At 43.5% G+C, this 16,783-nt stretch overlaps 1 protein-coding gene across 2 annotated transcripts in view; it reads left to right on the forward strand.

Annotated features, from left to right (window-relative positions):
• Positions 1 to 14,898: 14,898 nt before the first annotated feature.
• ALG6 (ALG6 alpha-1,3-glucosyltransferase) overlaps positions 14,899 to 16,783 on the forward strand; it is a 46,101-nt gene continuing 44,216 nt past the window's right edge. Inside the window, exon 1 of one of the 2 annotated variants that reach the window (XM_038752963.1) lies at positions 14,899 to 14,986. The gene's annotated coding sequence lies outside the window, so the exon portion shown is untranslated. Of the gene's footprint in view, positions 14,987 to 15,313; positions 15,346 to 16,783 lie in introns of those variants that run through there. The other variant, XM_038752964.1, reaches the window with a different exon arrangement.

Consider the following 16,783-nt stretch of genomic DNA (forward strand, 5'->3'; position numbering starts at 1 on the left):
CGAACAGTGCTTTGCACTTAGTAAGTGCTTAATAAATGCTATCATTATTATTATTATTAATGCTGTGCACTCAATGAGTGCTCAAAATAATGATGATGGATGATTTGACTGAGAGACACGCTAAAACTTTTTATTACAAATTTTAGCCCTCACATTGAATTAGCAAACAGCTACTCGCTCATAGGCGATAAAAATGCTAATTTATTTTACCCCCTGTGTCCCTCCTTGGGGTAAGGTGGGTTAATCGCTTAGAACAGTGCTCCAGTGCTTAGAACAGTGCTTTGCACATAGTAAGCGTTTAATAAATGCCATCATTATTATTATTATTAATCAAAGCATAATCACAACATCACAACATCGCCCTTTCCTCTCCACCCAAACTTCCACCACGTAAATCCCAGCACTTAATCTATCCTGCCTTGATTGCCAGGCTCCTTGCTGACCTCCCAGCTTCCTGCCTCTCCCCACTCCAGTCCATCCTTCACTCTGCGGCCTGGATCATTTTTCTATAAAAATGTTCAGTCCACGTTTCCCCACTCCTCGGTGGTTGCCCATCCACCTCCGCATGATGATGATGGCATTTATTAAGCGCTTACTATGTGCAAAGCACTGTTCTAAGCGCTGGGGTAGATACAAGGTGATCAGGTTGTCCCATGGGGGGCTCACAGTCTTCATCCCCATTTTACAGATGAGGGAACTGAGGCCCAGAGAAGTGAAGTGACTAGCCCAAAGTCCCACAGCTGACAACTGGCAGAGCCGGGATTTGAACCCGTGACCTCTGACTCCAAAGCCCGGGCTCTTTCCACTGAGCCACGCTGCTTCCGCATCGAACAGAAACTCCTTACCGTCGACTCTAAAGCCCTCAATCACCTCACCCCTGCCAACCTGCTCAGCCCACTGTTGGGTAAGGACTGTCTCTATATGTTGCCAATTTGTACTTCCCAAGCGCTTAGTACAGTGCTCTGCACACAGTAAGCGCTCAATAAATACGATTGATGATGATGATGATGTACCTCTATCTCGCCGCCAACCTCTCACCCATGTCCTGCCACTGGCTTGGGACGCCCTCCTTCTTCATCTCCGACGGACAAAAACTCTCCCCACTCTCAAATCCTCATTGACGGCTCACCTCCTCCATGAGGCCCTCCCTGACTAAGCCCTCATTTCCTCTTCTACTCCCTTCTGCTCCCTTTTAGACCGTGAGCCCACCTTTTAGACTGTGAGCCCACTGTTGGGTAGGGACTGTCTCTATATGTTCCCAACTTGGACTTCCCAAGCGCTTAGTACAGTGCTCTGCACACAGTAAGCGCTCAATAAATATGATTGATTGATTGATTCTGCGTCACTCTGACTTGCTCCCTCTATTCACCCCCAAACCCAACCCCACAGCCCTTATGTAAATGATAATAATAATAATAATGATGGCATTTATTAAGCGCTTACTATGTGCAAAGCACTGTTCTTAGTACTGGGGCGGTTATAAGGTCATCAGGTTGTCCCACGGGGGGCTCACAGTCTTAATCCCCATTTTACAGATGAGGAAACTGAGGCAAAGAGAAGTTAAGTGGCTTGCCCTAAATCACACAGCTGATAAGTGGCGGAGCCAGGATTTGAACCCATGACCTCTGATTCCAAATAATAATAATAATGATGGCATTTAAAGTGCTTACTATGTGCAAAGCACTGTTTTAAGCGCTGGGGCGGTCATAAGGTGATCAGGTCGTCCCTCGTGGGGCTCACAGTCTTAATCCCCATTTTACAGATGAGGGAACTGAGGCATAGAGAAGTTAAGTGGCTTGCCCAAAGTCACACACTGATAAGTGGCAGAGTTGGGATTTGAACCCATGACCTCTGACTCCAAATCATAATAATAATGGCATTTATTAAGCGCTTACTGTGTGTAAAGCACTGTTCTAAGCACTGGGGAGGTTCCAAGGTGATCAGGTTGTCCCACGGGGGGCTCACAGTCTTAATCCCCATTTTACAGATGAGGGAACTGAGGCAAAGAGAAGTTAAGTGGCTTGCCCAAAGTCACACAGCTAAGTGGCAGAGCTGGGATTTGAACCCGTGACCTCTGACTCCAAAGCCCAGGCTCTTTCCACTGAGCCACGCTGCTTCTCCACGTACATATTATTAGCATTACTAAGGTCACATCTCCTCCAAGAAGCTTTCCCTGATTAAGCTCTCGGTTTGCTTTCATCATCAATCGTATTTATTGAGCGCTTACTATGTGCAGAGCACTGCACTAAGCGCTTAACCTTCCGCGTCGGCTATGCGCTTGCATCTGTGACTTCTGGACATTTAATATTCGCCCCAACCCTAACCCCACAGCACATAAGTATATAGATTTAAATTAGATACTACTTACTTAATTAATTAATTACTACTAATTAAACTACTTAATTATTCATATTAATGTCTTTCTCCTCCTCCCCACTATAAGCTAGTGGTGGACAGGGAACCTGTCTGTTAATCCTGCTGTAATAATAATAATAATGATAGCATTTATTAAGCGCTTACTATGTGCAAAGCCCTGTTCTAAGCGCTGGGGAGGTTACAAGGTGATCAGGTTGTCCCACAGGGGGCTCACAGTCTTAATCCCCATTTTACAGATGAGGTAACTGAGGCGCAGAGAAGTGACTTGCCCAAAGTCACACAGCTGACGGAGCTGGGATTTGAACCCATGACCTCTGACTCTGGCTCTTTCCACTGAGTCACGCTGTACTCTCTCAAGTGCTTAGTACAGTGCTTTGCATGTATTAGGTGCTCAATAAATATCATTGATACTATCACCATTTATTGAGCATTTACAATGTGCAGTGCAGAGCACTGTACTAAGCACTTGGTTGAGTATTCATTCATTCATTCAATCATATAGAGAAGCAGCATGGCCTACTGGCAAGAGCCCGGGCTTTGGAGTCAGAGGTCATGGGTTCAAATCCCGACTCCGCCACTTGTCAGCCATGTGACTTTGGGTAAGTCACTTAACTTCTCCGTGCCTCAGTTACCTCATCTGCAAAATGGGGATTAAGACTGTGAGCATCCCGTGGGACAACCTGATCAACTTGTAACCTCCCCAGTGCTTAGAACAGTGCTTTGCACATAGTAAGTGCTTAATAAATGTCATTATTATTATTGTTATTATTATTAACTTCTCTGGGCCTGTTACCTCATCTGTAAAATGGGAATTAAGACTGTGAGCCCCATATGGGACAACGGGATTCCTTTATTATCTAATAAACACCATTATTATTATTATTACCCCAGCGCTTAGAACAGTGCTCAGCACGTAGTAAGTGCTTAACAAACACCATAATAATAATAATTATTATTATTATTAACCGCTCACTGTGTGCAGAGCACTATACTAAGCGCTCGGGAGTGTACAATACAATAAAGAGTGACAATACCTGCCCACAGTGAGCTCACAGTTGAGAGGCAGGGAGACAGACATCAATACAAATACTACAGAGTCGGTAGACACACAGTAAGCGCTCAATAAATACGATTGAATGAATAACAGTCTACAGGAGCAGATACGGAAGGTGGTAAATTTAAGCTTCCTATTTTCCAGACTGGTCTAATCGTTTATCTTCTCCTTGATTCAACTTAAATTCTCTGTGCCTCAGTTACCCCATCTGTAAAATGGGGATTAAGACTGCGAGCCCCCCGGGGGACAGCCTGATCACCTTGTAACCTCCCCAGCGCTTAGAACAGTGCTTTGCACATAGTAAGTGCTTAATAAATGTCACCATCATTATTATTATTATTATTATTAACTTCTCTGGGCCTCAGTTACCTCATCTGTAAAATGGGAATTAAGATTGTGAGCCCCATATGGGACAACGGGATTCCTTTATTATCTAATAAATGCCATTATTATTATTATTACCCCAGCGCTTATAACAGTGCTCTGCACGTAGTAAGCACTGAACAAACACCATAATAATAATAATAATTATTATTATTAACCACTCACTGTGCGCAGAGCACTATACTAAGCGCTCGGGAGTGTACAATACAATAAAGAGTGACAATACCTGCCCACAGTGAGCTCACAGTTGAGAGGCAGGGAGACAGACATCAATACAAATACTACAGAGTCGGTAGACACACAGTAAGCGCTCAATAAATACGATTGAATGAATAACAGTCTACAGGAGCAGATACGGAAGGTGGTAAATTTAAGCTTCCTATTTTCCAGACTGGTCTAATCGTTTATCTTCTCCTTGATTCAACTTAAATTCTCTGTGCCTCAGTTACCCCATCTGTAAAATGGGGATTAAGACCGCGAGCCCCCCGGGGGACAGCCTGATCACCTTGTAACCTCCAGCGCTTAGAACAGTGCTTTGCACATAGTAAGTGCTTAATAAATGTCACCATTATTATTATTATTATTATTAACTTCTCTGGGCCTCAGTTACCTCATCTGTAAAATGGGAATTAAGATTGTGAGCCCCATATGGGACAACGGGATTCCTTTATTATCTAATAAATGCCATTATTATTATTATTACCCCAGCGCTTATAACAGTGCTCTGCACGTAGTAAGCACTGAACAAACACCATAATAATAATAATAATTATTATTATTATTAACCACTCACTGTGTGCAGAGCACTATACTAAGCGCTCGGGAGTGTACAATACAATAAAGAGTGACAATACCTGCCCACAGTGAGCTCACAGTTGAGAGGCAAGGAGGCAGACATCAATACAAATACTACAGAGTCGGTAGACAAACAGTAAGCGCTCAATAAATACGATTGAATGAATAACAGTCTACAGGAGCAGATACGGAAGGTGGTAAATTTAAGCTTCCTATTTTCCAGACTGGTCTAATCGTTTATCTTCTCCTTGATTCAATTTAACTTCTCTGTGCCTCAGTTCCCTCATCTGTAAAATGGGGATTAAGACTGCGAGCCCCCCGTGGGTCAACCTGATCACTTTGTAACCTCCCCAGCGCTTAGAAGAGTGCTTTGCACATAGTAAGCGCTCAATAAATGCCATCATCATCATCATCAACGTGCCCTTCACCGAGGGATGCAATAACCGTCTTCCAAAGGCATCAGAATGATGCAAGATAGCATTACTAATATTATTATTCAACAAGGCTTGCTGAGTAAATCTTTATTTAAGGCTTTTTAGGAAGTTTTGGATCTTGACGGCTCTTCTATCTTGCAAATCCTCCCTAATTAACACATCACTGGCTCAATAGGCTATTGAGATTGGATTATGAGATTTTTGATTTTGTTCGAGTCCACCAAATCCAGGCGATATCTGAAACTATTATGTCATTACAATCCCTTGGGATATATTCGAGGCAGCGGCTTTTATTTCCCCCCCTCACATTTCGTTGTAATAGTTGCCTATTCCCGATTAAAAATCTGAGTAGCTTTTTTAAAAATTTAAAGAGTAGAAAAAAAAATTGGAGACCCTCGTCTTCTTGTTCACTCAAATGAGGGGATTATTTTTTACATTCCTGCGATTTAACCAAGATGAGAAAATTTTACTCTTCTGCGTTGGTCAATCAATTTTCAGCCCGTAGTGAATTTTGCAGGACTCTGAACGAGGGGCATTGGTAGGAATCACTAAGGATGAAATTAAGATTTCACAAGATTAGATTAGTGAAGCATATATCGGGCGGGGGCTGCTTTTTAACCTTATTAAATGGTCTCTATAGGGTACACCAGATCCAGATTGCTAAATTCCATAGTCAAGGAAAGGCAGTGTGGCTTATTATAATAATAATGTTGGCATTTGTTAAGCGCTTACTATGTGCAAAGCACTGTTCTAAGTGCTGGGGGGGATACAAAGTGATCAGGTTGTCCCACGTGGGGTTCACAGTCTTAATCCCCATTTTACAGATGAGGTAACTGAGGCTCAGAGAAGTGAAGTGACTTGCCCAAAGTCACACAGCTGACAAGTGGCGGAGTCAGGATTTGAACCCATGACCTCTGACTCCAAAGCCCGTACTTAGTGGAAAGAGTACTGGTCTGGGAGTTGGGAGACTCAGTTTCTATTCTCAGCTCTGCCCTTGGCCTGTTATATGACCTTGGGTAAATCAGACTTTCTGGACCTCAGTTTCCTCACTGTAAAATAGTGATACATATGTGCTCCCCCTGTTTCTAAAATTGTGGGACAGGGACTATGCGCCCAAAATGTATAATAATAATGGCATTTATTAAGCGCTATGTGCAAAGCACTGTTCAAAGCGCTGGGGAGGATACAAGTTGATCAGATACTAAGTGCTTACTATGTGTGAGCCCGTTGTTGGGTAGGGACCGTCTCTATACGTTGCCAATTTGTACTTCCCAAGCGTTTAGTACAGTGTTCTGCACATAGCTCAATAAATACGAATGAATGAATGAATGAATGTGCCAAGCACTGTTCCAAAAGGTACATACAAGTTAATCAGGATGTACATAGTCCCCGTCTGGCTCAGTGGAAAGAGTCCGGGCTTTGGAGTCAGAGGTCCTGGGTTCAAATCCCGGCTCCGCCAATTGTCAGCTGTGTGACTTTGGGCAAGTCACTTTACTTCTCTGTGCCTCAGTTACCTCATCTGTAAAATGGGGATTAAGACTGTGAGCCCCATGTGGGACAACCTGATCACCTTGTAACCTCCCCAACGCTTAGAACAGTGCTTCGCACTTAGTATGCACTTAATAAATGCTATTATTATTATTACTATTAAGTAGGGAGGAGTAGGATTTAACCCCCATTTTTATAAATGAGGTAACTGAGGCACAGAGAAGTGAAGTGACTTGTCCCAGGTCACACAGCACAAAAAATTGGCAGAGCCAGGATTAGAACCCGGGTCCTCTGACTCCCAGGCTCATGCTCTTTCCAACCCGCTTGTCTTTTTCTACTCCTGTTTTTACCACAGTGCTTTGACACACGAGTGCTGATAATAATTATAAACTCTATAATTATCAACTCCATTTATTTATTTATACTCTATTTATTTATACTCTTTATTTATTTATTTAATTTATTTGTACGTATCTATTCTATTTATTTTATTTTGTTGGTATGTTTGGTTTTGTTCTCTGTCTCCCCCTTTTAGACTGTGAGCCCACTGTTGGGTAGGGACTGTCTCTATATGTTGCCAATTTGTACTTCCCAAGCGCTTAGTACAGTGCTCTGCACATAGTAAGCGCTCAATAAATACGATTGATGATGATGATAATAATAATAATGATGGCATTTATTAAGCGCTTACGATGTGCAAAGCACTGTTCTAAGCGCTGGGGAGGTTACAAGGTGATCAGGTTGTCCCACGTGGGGCTCACAGTCTTAATCCCCATTTTACAGATGAGGTAACTGAGGCACAGAGAAGTTAAGTGACTTGCCCAAAGTCACACATCTGAGAAGCAGCGGAGCCGGGATTTGAACCCATGACCTCTGACTCCAAAGCCCGGGCTCTTTCCACTGAGCCACGCTGCTTCCCCATTTTATACTAACTGTATATATTTTTATGTCTGTCTTCTCCATTAGAGTGTAAGCTCCTTCTGGGTAGGGAAGCCACTTTATGCTTCTCCTGTACTTTCCCAAGTGCTTAGTACATTGCATTCATTTTTGGAGTCAGAGGTCACGGGTTCAAATCCCGGCTCCGCCACTTGTCAGCTGTGTGACTTTTGGGCAAGTCACTTAACTTCTCTGTGCCTCAGTTACCTCATCTGTAAAATGGGGATTAAGACCGTGAGCCCCACGTGGGACAACCTGATCACCTTGTATCCGCCCAGTGCTTAGAACAGGGCTTTGCACGTAGTAAGCACTTAACAAATATCATCATTGTTATTATTAAGTGTTACTGTGTGCAGAGCACTGCACTAAGCGCTTGGGAAAGAACAGTACAACAATAAACGGTGACAATCCCTGACCATAACGAGCTCACAGCCTAGAGGGAGGGAGACAGACATCAAGACAAAGAAATAAAATGACAGACAAATAAATAAAATTCCATTGCTACCACCACATTATGAAACTCCCTTGATCCTCTAGTAGAGGGAAGGAAATGCTCAGTACCCAGGGCAGGATTTGGTTTGCAAACAAGAAGCTCTTGGTGTACGTGATAGACCAAGGGTCTGAGATTCAAAAGGTCACGGGTTCCAATCCCGACTCTGCTACTGGTCTGCTGTGTGACCTTGGGTAAGTCACTTCACTTCTCTGGGCCTCAGTTACCTCATTTGTAACATGGGGATTGAGGCTGTGAATCCCACATGGGACAGGGACTGTATCCAATCCAATTTGCTTATATCCACTATAGTGCTTAGCACATAGTAAGAGCTTAACAAATACCATAATTATTATTATTATCTCTGTGGTAATGTTAGCACCAAGATTTCCAAAATCTGCATTTCACTCAGTCCATTCAATAACATTTATTGAGTGCTTACCGTGTGCAGAGCACAGTACTAATCGCTTGGGAGAGAACGATTTAGACTGTGAGCCCGTTGTTGGGTAGGGACCATCTCTATATGTTGCCAGCTTGTACTTCCTAAGCGCTTAGTACAGTGCTCTGCACACAGTAAGCGCCTCAATAAATATGACTGACTGAATGAATGAATGAACAATATAACGATAAACAGAAACATTCCCTGTCCACCACGAGCAATGGGAAAATAAAACACTTAGTTCAGCCATGAAGACTAGCATAATCAATCAATCAATCAATCAATCGTATTTATTGAGCACTTACTGTGTGCAGAGCACTGTACTAAGCGCTTGGGAAGTACACAGGATCAGGGCTAAGAGGGGAAAGATCTGAAATGCACGCTCATAGACGCAGTCTCATCATCAGCATCATCATCTTCAAATCGAAGGACAACTTAACTCAAACGTTCAAGATCTGAAAGGAATTTGCCCAAAGGGAAGCAATGAAATATCATAATAATAATGGCATTTATTAAGTGCTTACTATGTGCAAAGCACTGTTCTAAGCACTGGAGAGGTTACAAGGTGATCAGGTTGTCCCACGGGGGGCTCACAGTCTTAATCCCCATTTTACAGATGAGGTAACTGAGGCCCAGAGAAGTGACGTGACTTTCCCAAAGTCACACAGCTGACAATTGGCGGAGTGGGAATTTGAACCCGTGACCTCTGACTCCAAAGCCCGGGCTCTTTCCACCGAGCGCTTAGTACAGTGCTCTGCACACAGTAAACGCTCAATAAATATGATTGATTGATTGATTGATTGATTGATTATGCTCTATTTCTTTGAGGGGCAACATATCATCTGGGGGCTTTTACTGAGTTACCTGATACTAGTCCTAAAACATCTAGCACTACGTACTTAAAAGATACAGAGCATAGGCTCTACATCCACAGAAAGTATTTTAGTCAGTGATTGTTCAATGTAGCAGGTAGAGATGAACTTAGCACGTCTCCTACACTGAACTGGGAACAGACTCTTCAGCCATAAAATGCACTTAACAGTCTATTTAATAGTGGCGAGGTCCTTGAAAATGCAATATCCATGCTAATCTCGCCTTTTTCCAAATCACAGATGAAAAATAGGTCAGTAAGATAGAGCCGTCCCCTTCTATTTAAAGTGTGACATTTAATCTATTTAAACAACTACCAAAACTTTATTAATTCATCCTCAGCTAAGTGCATAGAGAATGTAGGGAACTTTCATTAAAATCACAAGCCTTCCCCGGTTTTGAGTAGGACATCCTGAACCTTGGGATTCAGAATGAAATTTCTCCCCGGGGTTCTGACCAAACGGGAAAACCACAGAGAGGTCAGGAAAAAGGAGTCCACAAAACGTCAAGCTCCCGAGTGTGAATTGCCTCAAATGAAGAGTATGTTCAAAAGTAAACTGAGAAGGAAAGAAGTTTCCTTTTGGTTAGGAATGAAACATCCCACCCAGCAGTATCTGAGGCTTTTGGGCATCTAGTAGAGTTGTCCTTTGGTTTGGTGTTGAAACTGTTGATGGCAAAGCTGTAGTCTATGAGTGCGCGTCTTTGAGAGAAAAACTTCATTTTTGGGTTCATTATACTCGGGCCATTCAGGCCCCTTGTTATTTGGGTGAGGATTGCTCAGTCAGTTGATTGGCATAGCATTTACTGTATTCAAAGAACTGTAAGAAACTCCTGGGAGAGGATGGAAGGTGTAGGAGACACCTAAAAACATGTGATTGCAAGAATGCAACATTCAGGTTAATATAGAATTTGGTTTATTGATACATATTAGCTACCTCTAGTATAAAGAGAAATTTCCTGTCTTTGCTCAATCTTGGAATCACATAGTAAATAGACAAAATTTTAGCCCATGTTATCGACGAAAGAGTCAAAGGGCCTTCAATGTTAGAGACAGTTCTCAGCCAGTGAGGACTATTCCACTCATGGAAGAAAAATGGAAAAATTTTCCATTCCCCCAAATGGAAGGCATTGGTGAAAGACATTTATCATCATGAACCTTGTGTCTCTCTGCTTTGTGCTCTCTGGCCTGTGTCTCTTCCTCAGTCTCAAATTTCAGATCCAAGATTCACCTTATGGAAGTTCAGAACTCAAATGCTTCCTTCTTTCCTGATTTAAAGGAACTGAGATAGGGAGCTTCCAACTTTTCCCTTGGGAAGACCATTCCACTTTCTATTAGTTCTTCCTGGTAAGATCATACCTTAATATTTAGCCCGAATATTCCCATACACAGACCATTTCCAACAAGTACAATAACATCGTTAAACCAATTGATCTCTATGCCACATAATGGAATATGGCAATTTGCTCAGTTATGAGCAGGAGATGGGATACGGACGTCGGTGTTTGGCTTTAAGGATGTACTGGAAAACTGACCTGACAACGTTCCTCAGAGAGATAAGGTAAATCTCTGAAGCTGTGGAAACCCAAGGTGCTTACCTGTGGGACAAATAATATAGTTAAGCTCAACTTACATACAAAATCTTGGGTTCAGAATTAAATGGGTTCATGACACTGCCTAGAGGTTTTGGGTCCATGAACTAAGGGATAGGTTATAATGCTCCATTTAAGTAACCTTTCTGTCAGCAAATAATTCATAAGCATATCCTAAGTTTTATATAACTTTACAAAAAGCAGTAGTAGTAGTAATAGTAGTAGTGGTGATAGTGGTAATTTAATTTATTGAGTGTCCACTGGAGGAAACACACTTTTATTAACTACTTGGGAAAGTATAATAGAAACACAGCCTGCCCACAAGTAATTTTACATTCCAATGGGGGTGATATAAAAATATTTACAAATCATATAATGAACTTGCCATTTTTGAGTTCACTTGACCCTTACATGTCAATACATTTGTTGGTGTCTGATTTTCCTTAATTTCTTTTTTTGGATGGGTGGTTATTTTAAATAATGACATCGCAGAATACTTTTTATCCTAAGACCTCAAAATAGTGTACAACTAATTTTTAAAATTTCACTTTCCAGCAGGGAAAATGAAAGGCAACGATTTGATTGCGGATACACAGCATCATATAGCCGAACAGGAAAATCTGGTGGGGTGAAAAACATTACCAGAATACACCAAGCCTTAATGGTGCTAATGCTGTTTGCCTTGATACATTTTCTTTCAAGCCAACAAAGTAGGGCTTTAAATGATAAATTTGGATCATGCAGAGCATTTTTGCACATTCTAGACTGTGAGCCTGCTGTTGGGTAGGGACCGTCCCTATATGTTGCCAACTTGTACTTCCCAAGTGCTTAGTATAGTGCTCTGCACACAGTAAGCACTCAATAAATACGATTGAATGAATGAATGAATGCTTACCAAATGCCATCATTATTATGAAACAGGATTGACTGAAGGACTGACAGGGTGCACGTAGTAAGCGCTTACCAAATGCCATCATTATTAGGAAATAGGATTGACTGAAGGACTGACAGGGTGCACGTAGTAAGCGCTTAACAAATGCTATCATTATTATGAAATAGGATTGACTGAAGGACTGACAGGGTGCACGTAGTAAGCGCTTACCAAATGCCATCACTATTATGAAATAGGATTGACTGAAGGGCTGACAGGGTGCACATAGTAAGCGCTTACCAAATGCCATCATTATTATGAAATAGGATTGACTGAATGACTGACAGGGTGCACGTAGTAAGCGCTTAACAAATGCCATCGTTATTATGAAATACGATTGACTGAAGGACTGACAGGGTGCACGTAGTAAGAGCTTAACAAATGCCATGATTATTATGAAATAAGATTGACTGAATGATTGACAGGGTGCACGTAGTAAGCGCTTACCAAATGCCATCATTATTATGAAATAGGATTGACTGAAGGACTGACAGGGTGCACGTAGTAAGCGCTTAAGAAATGCCATGATTATTATGATAGGATTGACTGAAGGACTCACAGGGTGCACGTAGTAAGCACTTACCAAATGCCATTATTATGAAATAGGATTGACTGAAGGACTGACAGGGTGAACGTAGGAAGCGCTTACCAAGTGGCATCATTATTATGAAATAAGATTGACTGAAGGACTGACAGGGTGCATATAGTAAGCACTTACCAAATGCCATGATTATTATGAAATAGGATTGACTGAAGGACTGACAGGGTGCACGTAGTAAGCGCTTACCAAATGCCATCATTATTATGAAATAGGATTGGCTGAAGGACTGACAGGGTGCACGTAGTAAGCACTTACCAAATGCCATCATTATTAGGAAATAGGATTGACTGAAGGACTGACAGGGTGCACATAGTAAGCACTTAAGAAATGCCATGATTATTATGAGATAGGATTGACTGACGGACTGACAGGGTGCACGTAGTAAGCGCTTACCAAATGCCATCATTATTATGAAATGGGATTGACTGAAGGACTGACAGGGTGCACCTAGTAAGCGCTTAACAAATGCCATGATTATTATGAAATAGGATTGACTGAATGACTGACAGGGTGCACATAGTAAGCGCTTAACAAATGCCATCGTTATTATGAAATAGGATTGACTGACGGACTGACAGGGTGCATGTAGTAAGCACTTAAGAAATGCCATGATTACTATGAAATAGGATAGACTGAATGACTGACAGTTTGCACGTAGTAAGCGCTTACCAAATGCCATCATTATTATGAAACAGGATTGCCTGACAGGGTGCACGTAGTAAGCGCTTAAGAAATGCCATGATTACTATGAAATAGGATTGACTGACAGGGTGCATGTAGTAAGCGCTTAAGAAATGCCATGATTATTATGAAATAGGATTGACTGACGGACTGACAGGGTGCATGTAGTAAGCGCTCAAGAAATGCCATGATTATTATGAAATAGGATTGACTGACAGATTGACAGGGTGCACTTAGTAAGCACTTAAGAAATGCCATGATTATTATGATAGGATTGACTGAACGACTGACAGGGTGCACGTAGTAAGCGCTTAACAAATGCCATGATTACTATGAAATAGGATTGACTGACAGGGTGCACGTAGTAAGCGCTTAAGAAATGCCATGATTACTATGAAATAGGATTGACTGACAGGGTGCATGTAGTAAGCGCTTAAGAAATGCCATGATTATTATGAAATAGGATTGACTGACGGACTGACAGGGTGCACGTAGTAAGCGCTTAAGAAATGCCATGATTATTATGAAATAGGATAGACTGAATGACTGACAGGGTGTACGTAGTAAGCGCTTAAGAAATGCCATGATTATTATGATAGGATTGACTGACAGGGTGCACGTAGTAAGCGCTTAACAAATGCCATGATTACTATGAAATAGGATTGACTGACAGGGTGCACGTAGTAAGCGCTTAAGAAATGCCATGATTACTATGAAATAGGATTGACTGACAGGGTGCACGTAGTAAGCGCTTAAGAAATGCCATGATCATTATGATAGGATTGACTGAACGACTGACAGGATTGACTGAAGGACTGACAGGGTGCACGTAGTAAGCGCTTAAGAAGTGCCATGATTAGTATGATAGGATTGACTGAAGGACTGACAGGGTGCACGTAGTAAGCGCTCAAGAAATGCCATGATTACTATGAAATAGGATTGACTGACAGGGTGCACGTAGTAAGCGCTCAAGAAATGCCATGATTACTATGAAATAGGATTGGCTGACAGGGTGCACGTAGTAAGCGCTTAAGAAATGCCATGATCATTATGATAGGATTGACTGAACGACTGACAGGATTGACTGAAGGACCGACAGGGTGCACGTAGTAAGCGCTCAAGAAATGCCATGATTAGTATGATAGGATTGACTGAAGGACTGACAGGGTGCACGTAGTAAGTGCTCAAGAAATGCCATGATTATTATGAAATAGGATTGACTGATGGATTGACAGGGTGCGCTTAGTAAGCACTTAAGAAATGCCATGATTATTATGATAGGATTGACTGAAGGACTGACAAGGTGCACGTAGTAAGCGCTTACCAAATGCCATGATTATTATGAAATAGGATTGACTGACAGGGTGCACGCAGTAAGCGCTTAAGAAATGCCATGATCATTATGATAGGATTGACTGAATGACTGACAGGATTGACTGAAGGACTGACAGGGTGCACGTAGTAAGCGCTCAAGAAATGCCATGATTACTATGAAACACGATTGACTGACAGGGCGCACGCAGTAAGCGCTTAAGAAATGCCATGATCATTATGACAGGATTGACTGAACGACTGACAGGATTGACTGAAGGACCGACAGGGTGCACGTAGTAAGCGCTTAAGAAATGCCATGATTAGTATGATAGGATTGACTGAAGGACTGACAGGGTGCACGTAGTAAGCGCTCAAGAAATGCCATGATAACTATGAAATAAGACTGACTGAAGGACTGACAGGGCCTCCCCTCAGGCGTTCCCGCCCATTCCCAGGGAAGCCTCGCTCTGCGCAGGCGCGAGAGGGGGGCGTGGCCTACGTGCGCGCGGCCGACGGGCGGCGTGGCCGGCGCCGCGCGGGAGCGAGCACGTCGGCGTGGCCCGGAAAACCGTTGTCAACGCGTGGCCTAAGGCTAATGGCGGGGTGAGCTTGGGGCCTCCTCAGTGAGGGAAGGAGGGAGGGAGGCCTTCCCTCAGTAAGCTCCCCCCCTCCTACTTATTGAGCGCTTCTTGAGAAGCAGCATGGCTCATCGTAAAAAGCCCGGGCTTTGGAGTCAGACTTCATGGGTTCGAATCCCAGCTCTGACACTTGTCAGCTGGGTGACTTTGGCCAAGTCACTTCACTTCTCTGGGCCTCAGTGACCTCATCTGGAAAATGGGGATGAAGACCGTGAGCCCCCCCGTGGGACAACCTGATCACCTTGGATTGGATTGGAACCCACGTCCTCTGACTCCCAAGCCCGGGCTGTTTCCACTGAGCCACACTGCTTCTTACCAGATGAGGTAACTGAGGCCCAGAGGAGTGAAGTGACTTGCCCGAAGTCACACAGCTGACAATTGGCGGAGCTGGGATTTGAACCCATGGCCTTCCTCCCTTCAAAGGCCCTACTGAGAGCTCACCTCCTCCAGGAGGCCTTCCCAGACTGAGCCCCTTCCTTCCTCTCCCCCTCGTCCCCCTCTCCGTCCCCCCATCTTACCTCCTTCCCTTCCCCACAGCACCTGTATATATGTAGATATGTTTGTACAGATTTATTACTCTATTTTACTTGTACATATCTATTCTATTTATTTTACTTTGTTAGTATGTTTGGTTTTCTTCTCTGTCTCCCCCTTTTAGACTGTGAGCCCGCTGTTGGGTAGGGACTGTCTCTGTTGCCAACTTGTACTTCCCAAGCGCTTAGTACAGTGCTCTGCACACAGTAAGCGCTCCATAAATACGATTGATGATGATGATGATGACGCTTTGAGGGAGGGAGGTGGTTTGCTGGATGTGAAAGGGCTGGGATTTGAACCCATGACCTTCCTCAGCTCCGCAACATTGCCAAGCTCCGCCCTTTCCTCTCCATCCCAACCGCTCCCCTGCTCATTCAAGCTCTCACCCTATCCCGTCTGGACTACTGCATCAGCCTTCTCTCTGATCTCCCATCCTCGTGTCTCTCTCCACTTCAATCCATACTTCATGCTGCTGCCCGGATTATCTTTGTCCAGAAACGCTCTGGACATATCACTCCCCTCCTCAAAAACCTCCAATGGCTACCGATCAATCTGCGCATCAGGCAGAAACTCCTCACCCTGGGCTTCAAGGCTGTCCATCCATCCCCTCGCCCCCTCCTACCTCACCTCCCTTCTCTCCTTCTCCAGCCCAGCCCGCACCCTCCGCTCCTCCACCACTAATCTCCTCACTGTACCTCGCTCTCGCCTGTCCCGCCGTCGACCCCCGGCCCACGTCCTCCCCCGGGCCTGGAATGCCCCCAATCCCTCTGCCCCTCCGCCAAGCTAGCTCTCTTCCTCCCTTCAAGGCCCTGCTGAGAGCTCACCTCCTCCAGGAGGCCTTCCCAGACTGAGCCCCTTCTTTCCTCTCCCCCTCGTCCCCCTCTCCATCCCCCCGTCTTACCTCCTTCCCTTCCCCACAGCACCTGTATATATGTATATATGGTTGTACATATTTATTACTCTATTTATTTATTTATTTATTTTACTTGTACATTTCTATCCTACTTATTTTATTTTGTTGGTATGTTTGGTTCTGTTCTCTGTCTCCCCCTTTTAGACTGTGAGCCCACTATCGGGTAGGGACTGTCTCTATGTGATGCCAATTTGTACTTCCCAAGCGCTTAGTACAGTGCTCTGCACATAGTAAGCGCTCAATAAATACGATTGATTGATTGATTGATTCCTCCCTTCAAAGACCCTACTGAGAGCTCACCTCCTCCAGGAGGCC

The sequence above is a fragment of the Tachyglossus aculeatus genome, chromosome 10 (genome assembly GCF_015852505.1).
Source record: "Tachyglossus aculeatus isolate mTacAcu1 chromosome 10, mTacAcu1.pri, whole genome shotgun sequence".
Lineage (NCBI taxonomy): Eukaryota > Metazoa > Chordata > Mammalia > Monotremata > Tachyglossidae > Tachyglossus > Tachyglossus aculeatus.